The sequence below is a fragment of the Xyrauchen texanus genome, chromosome 12 (genome assembly GCF_025860055.1).
Source record: "Xyrauchen texanus isolate HMW12.3.18 chromosome 12, RBS_HiC_50CHRs, whole genome shotgun sequence".
NCBI classification, from domain to species: domain Eukaryota; kingdom Metazoa; phylum Chordata; class Actinopteri; order Cypriniformes; family Catostomidae; genus Xyrauchen; species Xyrauchen texanus.
Window position 1 is genome coordinate 37,303,809 of NC_068287.1, and position 15,140 is coordinate 37,318,948.

General features: G+C 34.4%; 1 protein-coding gene and 2 pseudogenes across 6 annotated transcripts in view; all 3 read right to left on the reverse strand.

Annotated features, from left to right (window-relative positions):
* Positions 1-15,140, reverse strand: part of ifnphi1 (interferon phi 1) — a 44,154-nt gene that overhangs the window by 28,687 nt on the left and 327 nt on the right. For 2 of the 6 annotated variants that reach the window (XM_052139085.1, XM_052139089.1), the window contains exon 1: positions 2,714-2,743. The exons of the other annotated variants lie outside the window; for them this stretch is intronic. The gene's annotated coding sequence lies outside the window, so the exon portion shown is untranslated. Of the gene's footprint in view, positions 1-2,713; positions 2,744-15,140 lie in introns of those variants that run through there. 6 annotated transcript variants of the gene reach the window in all.
* LOC127652740 (interferon a3-like) lies at positions 324-2,420 on the reverse strand (annotated as a pseudogene).
* On the reverse strand, positions 9,276-14,958 carry LOC127652742 (interferon a3-like; annotated as a pseudogene).

Here is a 15,140-nt window from a genome sequence, read left to right on the forward strand (position 1 = left end):
ATAATATTTATTTCTTCATCTTATAAATAGTATAAAACATTTTTCATTTTAAAACTTTTACAGCAAATAAATAAATATATAAATAAACACATTTAAATAACACAGATCAATAAAAAATAATAAATATGTGGACCTAAATAAAATATCTAAAATACCTGATAATCATATATTTAGCTGAATTGCTGACTGGATGAAACTGAATGAATACTTTATCCAAAGTGCAGCGCTTTTTCTTCAAAAAGAAGTGAACAAGATAATAACTTCATCTGAGTGTTGCACAAAGAACAACACTCATCAAAACGCAAAAATAAATAGGTTTCAGTTTGTTAATTGGTCAGATATGTGTGAGAAATATAACCAGATCTGATTTTTTCAAGTTTTCATAAAGAACACATAAGGTAAACTTTGTTACAATTCTGCACAAATTAGTGCTACATTCATTGAAATTAAATACAAAAGTGAGATCATTATATAAACACCATCAAGTTTTTGTTTGTCACAAAGTCAAGCGGTTCTTTCCTCCTGTCGCCAGTTCTGTCTTTTAATATCTCAGCAGGGTCTTTAAATGGCTTGCAATGATGTCCATCCTATTAAGGTGACTTCTCACAGCTCTCCGGATCTGTTCCCATCCCTGAGCACTGTATTCCTTAAAAACACAAGAGAAACAACTCTACATGAGTACAAAATGACTTTCCTTTTTATGTTGAAGACATTTTCCATCATTGATATTTGTTTTTACAAAGTAGCATTCACATAACAGAAGAGTAAATACAATAATCCTATAAAAAACATAATAAACGGTTATGTTTTTTATACAAGAGAAGTCAAAAGCCTGTGGCGGACAATCATGAAATTATGTGAAAAGTTTTGGCAATGTGCTTGGCAATGACTGGAATGACTGGGGTAAACCACTAGGGTCATACAAAAGGGCTGAGAGAGAGAGAGAGAGAGAGAGAGAGAGAGAGAGAGAGAGAGAGAGAGAGAGAGAGAGAAAAGCATTGAAAGAGGAGCCAGACTCAGCTGGGGAGCCAGTCCTCCTCTGGCTTTACATTAATATTGTATTTTCAGAATTGGGCAAAAGTCTTAGGAACTTAAGAAGTTTCAAGATTTGTCTTAAGATGCTTATTTATATCTTCAGCTTTGGTATCCAAATTACAGCCAATGACTTCACATATTATAGTGATATTAAGCAATCAAATGAGAACTTACCTTTTTCTTTAGAATTTTCATTAAATCCCTGAAGTGCCTGTTTATTCTTATCTCGTAAGACTCTTTGTGTGATGATTTATGGTATTGAGACACCTAAACAAAATGCAAACATGTAACAAGCTCATAAGTTTAGCTGTTTTATGCACACATGCAGGACACTATAATGCCTTTAGACCAGCTGCAGTGATTTTAGGTATTTATGTAGTAATACTTTTACTCAAGACTTACACATTCTTTTAGTTCAGATGACTGCCTGTGCAGGACATTTAGAAAATTATCAATGGCCTTGTGGTTCCATTTCACTGAATTCATGTGCTCTCTGTCATCCATGAGGTGGATGATATGGCCAAAGGTCAAGGCAAGAAACCTCACCTGGTCTTCCACCTGTCAGGGCACATAGTGTTAAACGTGACATAAATGGTCCTTACAGATTGTAAACAGTGACATGATGTATAAATAGTCAAGCTTTATAAACAAATAAAGGATTTTTAACTCCTGATTATTCGCATTTCACATGTAATAAAATAGCAGTTGTCATACTGAACATTTTTAGTTTTTGGATAAATTTGATACTTTACAGTATATTCTTCTTACCTTAGCCTTGCCAATCAATTTGTACAGGGCCCGGAAATCGCACATTTCCTACAGGATGTTCTGCACCCTATAAGACAGACAGAGTAAAAATGTAATTTCTCATATGTCACAAACAGTATATCTCATACTGTATGTCTTCCATTGCAGTTTTAATGTCAAGTGCATCCGATAGGAAAAAGACCATGCACTGTATCCTATTTCAAATCATTTAAAATAGTCCTAACCAATAAAATGAAACCAATAAAATCACATTTAGCCAGTCTTGGTAAGACTTGAACAATAAATTGCTATTAAAATATAAATAAATCAGTGCTGTCAATTGTAAGTTACTCACCATTTGGGAAAGCAGGGTCAGAGACTCCGAGCTTATCATCTTGTACCGGCCGAGCCACTCGCAGGCATTGCATTGACTCTGCAGAGTAAAAAATATAACAAACATGTACGTCCACATTTGGGATTGTTTCATCATTGCACACATGCAATAGCTTTCTACGTTGTCGCTCAAGAGAATATTTCATCTCCATGGTGGAGTGAGTCGGATATATTCGAGAGTATGGAAAGGGAAAACGAAGGAGGCTAGGCTATGGCTAGTTGATACAAGAGAAGAATTCCCCGTACAGTCTTTTCATACGTTTTTACTTTCACTTTCTACTTTCTTAAGAGAGTATAGCGAATACCATAAGAAATAACTTCTCTTATCTATGAACTTTTAAATGTACTTGCATTTTAAAATTGATCAAAAGTACTTTTAGAAAATTTAGTTTTAGAGCTCTTTAATTCACTTTAGTTTACAAGACCGCAGTTCAATACAGACACAGTCAGTCCTGGTTAATGCAACGATTTTCCCACGCTAATGGCAACATAAACTTACATATAGGTCAAAGTAATCCCACAGGTCAAGAAGACCTACCTGATTCCAAAGTATTTCAAGGTCGCTGAAGAAGGGGAAACTCGTTCGTGTTCACAGCAGATTTGGCAGCGGGTAGAAAAACTTTCGGTTTAAATAAGGTGTGACGTAGAGCGTTGCGCTTTGTAATGGAACGTGCTGACATCACTCTCATTGGATTTCACCGCACTTTCTCCTGCTGCAGTTCACTGGAATGCCACTGCAATGCAATCTTTGCGAAAATAATGCGAAAATAATGAGCAAGCAAATTGCAATGCTTTGCTTTGATTTCCCACCAGATCACTTATCAAAAGAATACTTTACTCTAGTGTATTTAAGGGTTCAAGAATCAAAGGTTCAGACACCCCCACTACTCAGTCGTACAGACACCCATCCGTTGGACACTATAGTCCAGTTTCAACCCCTATAAGGTGTTTTCCTCCACCCCTCCGTTTTCCCAATATTTTGGATTGTTTGAAAAAAAAAAAAACATTAAAATCTAAACGAACTCTTCCTATAGGCCGTTTGCCCGATCGGAACCAAACCAGTGCAGAAAGATTCAGCAGATTCCCAATATGAAAAGTTATCAAAGGAATTTTGAAATTCTGATTTATCGTCAAAGGTTACGCCAAAACGTTTGAAGTCAGCTCGTTATTCTGACCATGATATTATTATTGTTATTATTATTATTATTATTATTATTATTATTATTATTATTATTATTATTGTTATTATTATTATTTTGCACCATGCATGCTAAGATTTCTTTCTTCAAGAATTTCAGCTTTTACTAAGAAACTATTTTTACTTTAAGCTCAGATAAAAATATAAAAAGTGACTTTGCTGTAAACATCCTCATTCTGAACAACTTTGCCTTAAGTATCAATTATTTGAAATACTTGTGATTATTTTAAAAGATTACTTATTTGAACTAGTCCTAGTCCGTTCACCCGATTGGAACCAAACCAGTGCACAAAGATTATCTGGAGTCCCAAAATGAAAAGTTTTCAAATGAATTTGAAATTCGAAATTTATCGTCAAATAGTCTATGTCCAAACTTTCATAATGGTGTGACCACTTTTACTAAACTGGTTAACTGAATCAGATACTGTCACCAAAATTTGGTTCACATGCAGATAGAGTTTTTCTAAGGACACACAAAAACATTTTTGCTCTGTGATTCCTTGCATCATGCACAAGAGTTTTGCCCCTGTCAGAGTTTTGCTCCGACCCTTCGTTTTCCTGATATTTTGGATTGTTGGAAAAAATTGAAACAAACTCATCCTAGGCCATTTGCCCGACTGGAACTAAACCAGTGCAGAAATATTAAGCAGAGTTCCAATATGAAAAGTTATCAAAGCAATTTTGAAATTCTGATTTATCGCAAAACGTTTGTGGTGGGCATATCCATTTTACCTAAACGGTTATAACTTTTGAACAGATTGAAATATTAACGCCAAATTTGGGCTCATTCTGAGGACACACACAAAATATTGCACACCTTTGCCTCTTGGTGGCGCTATAATACAAATTACAAAATAAAAAATAGATCTAAATATATATCCGACTGACTTGAAATTTTGCATGCAATGTCTTTGTCCAAGGTGTCATCATGGTCTATGAAGATAGTGACATATCTTTAAATATATGTCCGCTATCGACCAATCAGCTTTCAGCAGCTTTTATGTAGCATTTGTCTCTTGGCCCAAGAGGTTTGTGTAAAATTTGAAAAACGTTGGCCACCAGGAGGTACTGTCTTATTTTACATGCGTGTAAATCGTTGTAAATACCGCTGTTTTTAACAAAGAAATACATTATTCACACCATATTGTAGATGTCCTCATTCTGAACAACTTTACCTTAAAGACCATTGGTGTGAAACAAAACGTTCAATAAATACTTAAGATTATTTTAAAAGATGACTTTTTCAAACTAGTCCTAGGCCGTTCACCTAATCGGAAGCAAACCAGTGCAGAGTGATTCTCTGGTGTCCCAAAATGAAATGTTATCAAAGGAATTTGGACATTTTGATTTATCGTCAAACAGTAAGCCAAAATGTTCATAATGGATAAGACCACATTTATAAAAATGGTTATTATTCCTAAGCAGAATAAGATACTGTTACCAAATTTGGTAAACATATGTTTGGATTAATACTAAGGACACACAAAAGCAGCTGTGAACCTCCACCTCTTGGTGGCGCTATAAATCTAAACACGTAAAAAGGATCTAACTTTGGAACATCTGGGCCGATTGACTTGAAATTTTACCTAGAAAAACATGGTCAGCCATCAACAAAATCACATTTTAGCAGCTATTTGATCTAGTCCTATTCAGTTCACCCGATCTGAACCAAACCAGTGCAGAAAGATTCTCTGGAGTTTCATTATTAAGAATTATCCAAAAAGTTTTAACCTTCGATTGAATGTCGCAATGCTACACCAAAACATTAGCTGTTTGCATTGCCACTTTTACTTAAACAGTTATGGATGGATGGACTTGAATGTAATGAGATATTTTCACAAAATTTGAGAAAAGTTTGTATGGGGGTAATTTAGAGGACATATGAAAAATAAAATCATACCTTTACCTCTCAGTGGCGCTAAAACAATCAGGAATGAAAAAAATACCAAATCTGTGTGATACTTCAGAAGATGTTTCTCAAAATTATGGCACTTTAACATTGTTTTAGTTGTTTTCAGGCTATCTAATTAGGTTGGCTTGACTTGTCCTACACCGTTTGGCATAAACCCACAAATTAGCTGTCAAATCAACCAAACTATTTATGACACCTGTGCTATGACGTTTCTATGGGGGTATGGTGCACCCGTGCAAAAAATGTCCCAAAAAATCCCATAGAATTTGCATTGTGACAAATTTTGAGAGATCATATCTCCGGATCAGGTGGACTAGTTTAATACGGTCTACCAAGCAGTTTTGGATAATTACATGAGATTGGGGGTAAGATGTACCCTGGGGGGAAAAACTGGCTCAAAGATGCACCATAGGCATACTATCGCAAGGGTCTCCCCCATGAAAACAATAGTTTTTTTACTACTGTGACAAGACAATTAAATTTGTGGGATAATTTCTCCCAATCAGAATGTCGTAGAGACATAGGGGCAGGCACATTTCACTTGGACTACCAATCAGTCTTTAAGTATCATCTTGGATGATAGCCACACCCTAGCAACGATTTACGGCACCCTAGTAACCGCCCCATAGACTTCCATTCAAAATGGCTCAGAAGGATATCTTCCGGCCAGAATGTCGCAGACACTTGGGGATTGGATCTTTTGAGTCAGGTTAGTAATAGGCCAATAAGAATCTCTCTGCTCATTGGCTTGCCATGCCGTAGCAGCCATTTAGAGCCCCATTGCAACCAGCCCCATTGGCTTATATTCAAAATGGCTGATTGTGATCCCGTTGGATCAGAATGTCCTAAAGAAATGACAGTTGAATTGTTTTACTTGGGTGAGCAATCAAACTTCAGGTATCATCATTTAGAGCACCCTAGCAACAAAACCTCATTTGACTAAGGGTAACAAGGAGCCTTTTCAGTGTCACCTTGGTAACTGCCTAGCATCCAAATGGGGTTAACCTAGCAACCAAATAACAAATCATGTATCTCTGCACCAGAACATCGGAGAGACATCCGGTTCCTTTCATTTGACTCAAGGTAGCAAGGAGCCTTTTGAGTATTATCAAAGTAACTGCCTAGCAACCAAATGGGGTTACCCTAGCAATCATGTAAAAAAATCACATATCTCTGCACCAGACCATCGGAGAGACATCCGGTTCCTTTCATTTGACTCAGACAAAACAAATCAAACAAAAAACACATTTTGGGCCAAAAATCTTGAATAATTTGCTTCAAAAGATATGGATTATCTTTATCTTTACAACCACTGGACTCAAATGGATTGAATTTATGCTGTTTTTATATGCTTTTTACAGCTTCAAAATATTGGTACAAAATTTTCAACAAATTTAGTTTAGGAAAGAATCTATTCTGTCAGTTTGCATTATTTGGCATCCACTGGATCATTTCTGTCAATTCTGATTATTATGTTTATTTCTTCACATGTGCTTGGACCCCGATTATATTATTGTTATTATTATTGAAATTATAAAAAAAAAAAATTCATTTCACTGATTTCATACAACCATGTCCAATAATAAAACTAGTAGACTTATGGTATTTTCTTTTAAGGAGACCTGAAAAATATAATAAACTTAGGGTGAAATCAACTAAAATGGGCAACTTTTTGGTTAATTGTCTAAACACCTGTCGAAAAAATTATATATTTTTTGTCCCACATCAATTAATTTGTCAAAGGTCACCCACAAAGACAACCACATCATTATCATGTAAACTGTGCCACCTCATCAGGTTAAATGGACCATAACATTTCAAACTAAACATGAATCAATGAACAATACATTTAATTTTAAAACAAAATTTAAAACAATGAATATGTTTCTTAAACTGTGTAGAAACAAATGTGTAGCATCACAAAATGAAAAGTTAAAGGTTGTTCTCTTAAAAACATTAGAATAAGACTTAGTTATAAAAAGGATATTTGGTACAATCTTTAGAACATTACAATCATAAAATGATGTTAAAAGTTACTCCTTTTATTCTCTCCTCACTCCACTGATGAAATATTTTCCTCTTTTTACATTTCTTTCTTCTCTATGTACATTCTGTTCCTTTCGTCTCTCTCCCTTTCTGTTCTTACTTCTTGGCATTATATCTGGAAAAATAAAGTGTAGGCTATGGAGTTAGATTGAATATGTTGTATACATGTATGATTTTTTGATGAGTAATATAAAATATCTTTAAGATGAGCAGTAACAAAATACATTAAAATTATATTTGGAAAGTGGCCCATTTGAACTGAAAGTTGGTGGGGCATTTTATCTACCACCTTCAGGTAAAATGGGCCACCACATAAAATTGCATTTTCCTTATAAATTAATTTTATTTAATGCAAACCAAACATAGTATTTAAAAAATATGCCCAAAAACTTCAAATTGAACAATTAATATGTCCTGTAACTTGAGTATTATCCACTTACAGAGCTTTTTACTTGAGACAAGGCTGATAGTCGCACCCCCAACCATCTGGTTTTGAAGACAGTCTCACTTTGAAGTCTTGCCCCGCCCACCTCAGCAGCCTTAAACCAACAAATTCACGTTTAACAGATCAAGCACCACTGTGGCAACAGATAACACCGTTTGATTTTTTGTAGGGAGAATTATGAAAGAGCAGACATACTCTAACGTTAAAAGGCCCTATACAAAAACATACTTAAAAAACAAAAATAATAATAATAATTAAAACTAATTAAAAAAAAAAAGAAAAATCAAGAATTCAATCAAAAGTTACAACTGTGTGCAATGCCAATTATTTAATTCGAACGATTATATTTAGAATTTAAGTTAGAATTGTATATAACATATATATATATATATATATAATTTCATTTAATTTGTCTGCATCTTTATTTTCCATCTAAACATAAAACGAAAGTAACTAAAGAAGATGTTTAATTGTTCAACATGAATCTCACATTTCTATGCCCAATTTTTTGTTTATTAATTCCTGAATTGACCCATCTGACTTGCCTGAGGTTGGTTTCTCAACACTTAAATTAAACAGTCTCACATCCTTTGATGACACAGTGTGTCTACAGCTTTGCTCGGCCATTCTTGTACAGCGCCGCTGACTACAGTCTCCTCTAAATATTAGACAATTTGATTGACATTTTTACGTTTGATTTTCTCTTTGTTTATCAAAAATAAAATAATTTTAAATAAAAAATTAAAATACTTTACTGTTTTTTATGTTATTTTTTTCATTCATAATTTATTAATATGTATTTTTTTAAATGTTAAATAAAATGAAATAAAAATTGTATTCAAATAAAATAGATCCTTTCATTATTGTTTAAATTGTGCTTTTGGTTATTTGTAAGGTATTATAGGATATTTAAAAAGTATGATTTTGGCGCCCTATGAGTTGCATTTGTCGAATACCCCCATTTTTGAGCCCCTGTCCAATATAGAGATGGACCTGCGTCATTTTTCATCCAAACAGTAAAAAGGAAACTACAAAGTGTGATATTAAAATGGGCATTAAGCATCTGAGTTTGCAGTCGGTGGTCTGGTATAGTAAACTATATGGAACAACATGTTTTAGCTGAAAGAAATCATTGAGAAAAGCGTGATGCGACAAAAATAAGTAGTTTCAATAAATAATATTTATTTCTTCATCTTATAAATAGTATAAAACATTTTTCATTTTAAAACTTTTACAGCAAATAAATAAATATATAAATAAACACATTTAAATAACACAGATCAATAAAAAATAATAAATATGTGGACCTAAATAAAATATCTAAAATACCTGATAATCATATATTTTGCTGAATTGCTGACTGGATGAAACTGAATGAATACTTTATCCAAAGTGCAGCGCTTTTTCTTCAAAAAGAAGTGAACAAGATAATAACTTCATCTGAGTGTTGCACAAAGAACAACACTCATCAAAACGCAAAAATAAATAGGTTTCAGTTTGTTAATTGGTCAGATATGTGTGAGAAATATAACCAGATCTGATTTTTTCAAGTTTTCATAAAGAACACATAAGGTAAACTTTGTTACAATTCTGCACAAATTAGTGCTACATTCATTGAAATTAAATACAAAAGTGAGATCATTATATAAACACCATCAAGTTTTTGTTTGTCACAAAGTCAAGCGGTTCTTTCCTCCTGTCGCCAGTTCTGTCTTTTAATATCTCAGCAGGGTCTTTAAATGGCTTGCAATGATGTCCATCCTATTAAGGTGACTTCTCACAGCTCTCCGGATCTGTTCCCATCCCTGAGCACTGTATTCCTTAAAAACACAAGAGAAACAACTCTACATGAGTACAAAATGACTTTCCTTTTTATGTTGAAGACATTTTCCATCATCATTATTTGTTTTCACAAAGTAGCATTCACATAACAGAAGAGTAAATACAATAATCCTATAAAAAACATAATAAACGGTTATGTTTTTTATCAAGAGAAGTCAAAAGCCTGTGGCGGACAATCATGAAATATATGAAGATTTTTGACAATGTCTGGAATAACTGGGGTAAACCATTAGGGTCATACAAAAGGGCAGAGAGAGAGAGAGAGAGAGAGAGAGAGAGAGAGAGAGAGAGAGAGAGAGAGAGAGTCTACAGAAAACTCCTCATTAAAACAGTTAATAAGATTTTGCAAAACATCAAAAAAGGCTTCAGCCTTAAACAATACATCAAATGTGAAAAACAGTATCTCTTTGAAAACAAAAGGACAATCTTGACCAACACTTGGATTTAAAAATAAAAGCATTAACTTACAATAATACCACGTAGAATACGCCATTGTAAATCTCAAGCTCTTTTATTTAACGGTGGCTTGTAAAGTGCTCTCCATTCTGGTCTAACATTGTTACTCATCTTAAAAACATCATGCCATGGTGTATCAACTCTTCCACTTAAACCTTTTTGTTAAAAGATTTTACACAAGCTTTATACAAATATAATATACAATATATAAAGCAACCATGCAGTTGGATCAATACAAGCCAGTCGGTGCCATAAAGAAGAGGCCACCAAATTATTAATAATCAGAGTGCGTCGTCTATATGACAAATTCTTAACAATCCATGTCCATTTCATGAGCCTTTAAGTTTTTCAATTATTCCCTCCCTGTTTTTTTTTGAACAATCGTGTCATCTCCTAAAAACACTTCTAAATACCTTAAACCATCTTTTTCCCAACTTAAACCCATTGGGAGAATTGGTATAGCTTTTTCCCACTTTCCTACTAAAACTGCTTTGCTTTTATCCAGGTTAATTCTTGCTGAAGAAATAGATCCAAATTCTCTCAATGTTTTTATTAATAAATCCACATAATTTTGTTTGTTAAGTATTATGATAACGTCATCAGTGTATGCTGATAAACAAAAAGTGCTTGTACAGGCTTGCAAAGTTACCCCTTATAAAATTCTTCTCAATTTATTTAAAAGTGGTTCTATTGCCAACGTGTAAAGTATCCCCGACAGAGAACACCCCTGTCTTACCCCACAACATACTATAAAAGTGGCACATAAGCCACCGTTCATTTTCAGTAAACTCTCAATGTCATAGATAGTAATGTTCAACACAATCAAATGCTTTTTCCTGATCTAAGGAAATCAAAATATCTACACCCATCATTTTAGAAACATCAAATAAATCTCTTATCAAATGGATATTATCAAAAATGGATCTTCCAGGTACTGACTAGAATTAATTACTTCCTCCAAAACCCTTCCTAGTCTGGTAGCTAACACTTTTGAGAGCAATTTATAATCACAGCACAATAAAAATACAGGTCGCCAGTTCTTTATGTCTCTCACATCACCAGCACTGTTGACATAATTGCTTAATTTGTATTTTATCAAACTCCAACCATTTTTGCAAAGACTGAAATTGAGCTTTTTCACCCTAAAATGTTCCCCCAAAAATTAAAGTATTAAAAGTATCTTTAAAATGTGCATCACTAAGTAAATTTGTATTAAAATGCCAACAAGCACTTTTTGGCTTCACAGAGTTTAAAGTTACTGTACATAGGTCAAGACTGTGATCCGAGAACCCAACTGGGGTTATGAAAAATTTCTTAAAAAACTAAGATGATGTTTAAAACTATGAAATCTATCTAGTCTTGCCAATGACAATATGTTGTCATGGGCATGTGCCCATGTGTACCGTTTTAAGTTCCCATTTAAACTCCTCCATACATCACATAAATCATTTGTTTCAATCATCTGAAAGAGTCATTTTCGAGAAAGCAAATGTGGTTCTACGTGATTGCTGTCTATATTATTTTCGACACAATTAAAGTCTCCACCCAGAAATAAATGCTCTTCACCATTACATTTATCCAAAGTTACACACAGAGTATCTAAAAACACCATTCTTTCTACTGATAGGGTTGGGGCATACACACAAATCAAAACAAAGATATAGTTCTCAAATCGAATCTTAAGCAGTCTACCTTTCACAACCTCTTCTATCTCACAAGAGATAGGAATAAAACTATTTGCAAATAAAATGGCAACACCTCCACTGAGTGAGGTTTTATGACTTAAAAAAGAGAGACCTTTAAATTCTTTAGCCCATTCAATAGCATTTGTTGTATCACTGTGTGTTTCCTGCACAAATAAAACATCAAGTTGCTTTTGATTCATGATTTCATATATTGCTACATGTTTTATACAGTCTCTGGCTCCATTTACATTCAGGGATGCAATACGAACGTCACCCATGTGAAAGTAAAAAATTAAACCGTAAAGAAAAAAGCAGCCAATAAGGGCCAAAAAATTAAGCCAGTTTACTGCCATCAATGAATCAGTTATTGTTGGAGTTCTTGGTCACAAATTTTTTCAAACGATATACCTCCCTGTTTGTGAAACATCCCTCACTCAGGAAAGGTCTAGTATTTTCCACAAAACGTTTGATGTCAGGAAAATAATCAACATCTTGTACTCCCTTAGATTGTTTTGTCAGTTTTAAACTGTCCATTCATTCTGGGAACAACTGGAAGCACCAGAATCAGATAAATCACTCTCATTGCCAATATCATCAACATCAGACTCCTTATCATTTTCCATTTTTCTAGCTTGTTAAGATTCTGAAACCTTGTCATTCTTTTTCCTCTTCAAGGGTGCTTTGATAACAGCCTGATCTTTATCCATCATTAAATTATCACTCAAGTTAACACTCTCTGAAGGAGACTTTGTGTCAGACATTACACTGACATGTGAAAAATCCATACGCTCATCAATTTTGTTAAAATTGGACACATCTCTGACAATTAGTAAAAAACGAATTACTAATCCTTTCTCCACTACTTCCTTTGCTTTTTCAACTGAACTTAAAAACAAAACAATAGCATTGTTCATTTTTGATGCCGCTAAAATACATTCATGGCCAACAACATCCCCAACGGCCAAAATGCACTCTTCCACATTCACCGCAGACGCCACTTTCACTCAGTGACGCCAAGTGAGAGAAACCAAACTAGTGTTTGTGTTTTGAGCTGCCATGCTTCCCAGCGATACACTGGTTGCCAACGCCCGAAAACCACTCAAGGGAAACCTGTGTCACCACTCAATACACCACAGATATAAAAATAAATAAATAAAAAGAGAAAAGAAATAGAAAAGAATTGAAAGAGAAAGCAATTGTTTTTGACACAGCGGGCACAAACCACTCGCACTGACCACACACTCTCACACTCGCTCAACAGATGCTCACGCATGCGAGAGAGAGAGAGAGAGAGAGAGAGAGAGAGAGAGAGAAAAGCCTTGAGAGAGGAACCAGACTCAGCTGGGGGAGCCAGTCCTCCTCTGGCTTTACATTAATACTGTATATTCAGAATTGGGCAAAAGTCTTAGGAACTTAAGAAGTTTCAAGATTTGTCTTAAAAAAAGATTTGATGCTAAAAAAAGATTTGATGCTTATTTATATCTTCAGCTTTGGTATCTCAATATAAAGTATACATTTTAGACTTCCAAACGTTCCTTTTGCAAATAAAATAAAATAGAAGAACAGGGAGCCCTGCAACAGATAGCATGGCCCCCACACAGCCCCTTACTGATAACAGAGTCTGGGATTACATGAAGAGACAGAAGTAACTGAGACAGCTTATATAGATAGAAGAACTGTGGCAAATTCTACAAGAAGCTTGGAAAATCCTATCTAACCTAGAAAAACAGATGTCACGTCGTGTACACAGGTGTACAGGAGAATTGCTGTTTTGAAGGCAAAGGCTGTCACACCAAATATTGATTTTGCTTTTTCTTTATTGTTGTTTTTACTGACTTATTATGATGTTAATTGATAAATGAAAACTATATATAGCATTACTTTTGACTAATTCCTCACTTTGCAATGATTTTTACAAGTGCCTAAAACTTTTGCACAGTACTGTATACATCAATATGTTTTGTGTAGTTTGTGTAATACAAGTCATTCATTTATTGAACAGATTTATGTGATCACTTTTTCCAATATGAAAGATGGACCAAATTACAGCCAATGACTTCACATATTATGGTGATATTAAGCAATCAAATGAGAACTTACCTTTTTCTTTAGAATTTTCATTAAATCCCTGAAGTGCCTGTTTATTCTTATCTCGTAAGACTCTTTGTGTGATGATTTATGGTATTGAGACACCTAAACAAAATGCAAACGTTGAGCAAAAACAGTGAAAATAACATAATGTAACAACATAAGTTTAGCTGTTTTATGCACACATGCAGGACACTATAATACCTTTAGACCAGCTGCAGTGATTTTAGGTATTTATGTAGTAATACTTTTACTCAAGACTTACACATTCTTTTAGTTCAGATGACTGCCTGTGCAGGACACTTAGAAAATTATCAATGGTCTTGTGGTTCCATTTCACTGAATTCATGTGCTCTCTGTCATCCATGAGGTGGATGATATGGCCAAAGGTCAAGGCAAGAAACCTCACCTGGTCTTCCACCTGTCAGGGCACATAGTGTTAAACATGACATAAATGGTCCTTACAGATTGTAAACAGTGACATGATGTATAAATAGTCAAGCTTTATAAACAAATAAAGGATTTTTAACTCCTGATTATTTGCATTTCACATGTAATAAAATAGCAGTTGTCATACTGAACATTTTTAGTTTTTGGATAAATTTGATACTTTACAGTATATTCTTCTTACCTTAGCCTTGCCAATCAATTTGTACAGGGCCCCGAAATCGCACATTTCCTACAGGATGTTCTGAACCCTATAAGACAGACAGAGTAAAAATGTAATTTCTCATATGTCACAAACAGTATATCTCATACTGTATGTCTTCCATTGCAGTTTTAATGTCAAGTGCATCCGATAGGAAAAAAGACCCTGCACTGTATCCTATTTCAAATCATTTAAAATAGTCCTAACCAATAAAATGAAACCAATAAAAATCACATTTAGCCAGTCTTGGTAAGACTTGAACAATACATTTCTGCTGAAATATAAATAAATCAGTGCTGTCAATTGTAAGTTACTCACCATTTGGGAAAGCAGGGTCAGAGACTCCGAGCTTATCATCTTGTACCGGCCGAGCCACTCGCAGGCATTGCATTGACTCTGCAGAGTAAAAAATATAACAAACATGTACGTCCACATTTGGGATTGTTTCATCATTGCACACATGCAATAGCTTTCTACGTTGTCGCTCAAGAGAATATTTCATCTCCATGGTGGAGTGAGTCGGATATATTCGAGAGTATGGAAAGGGAAAACGAAGGAGGCTAGGCTATGGCTAGTTGATACAAGAGAAGAATTCCCCGTACAGTCTTTTCATACGTTTTTACTTTCACTTTCTACTTTCTTAA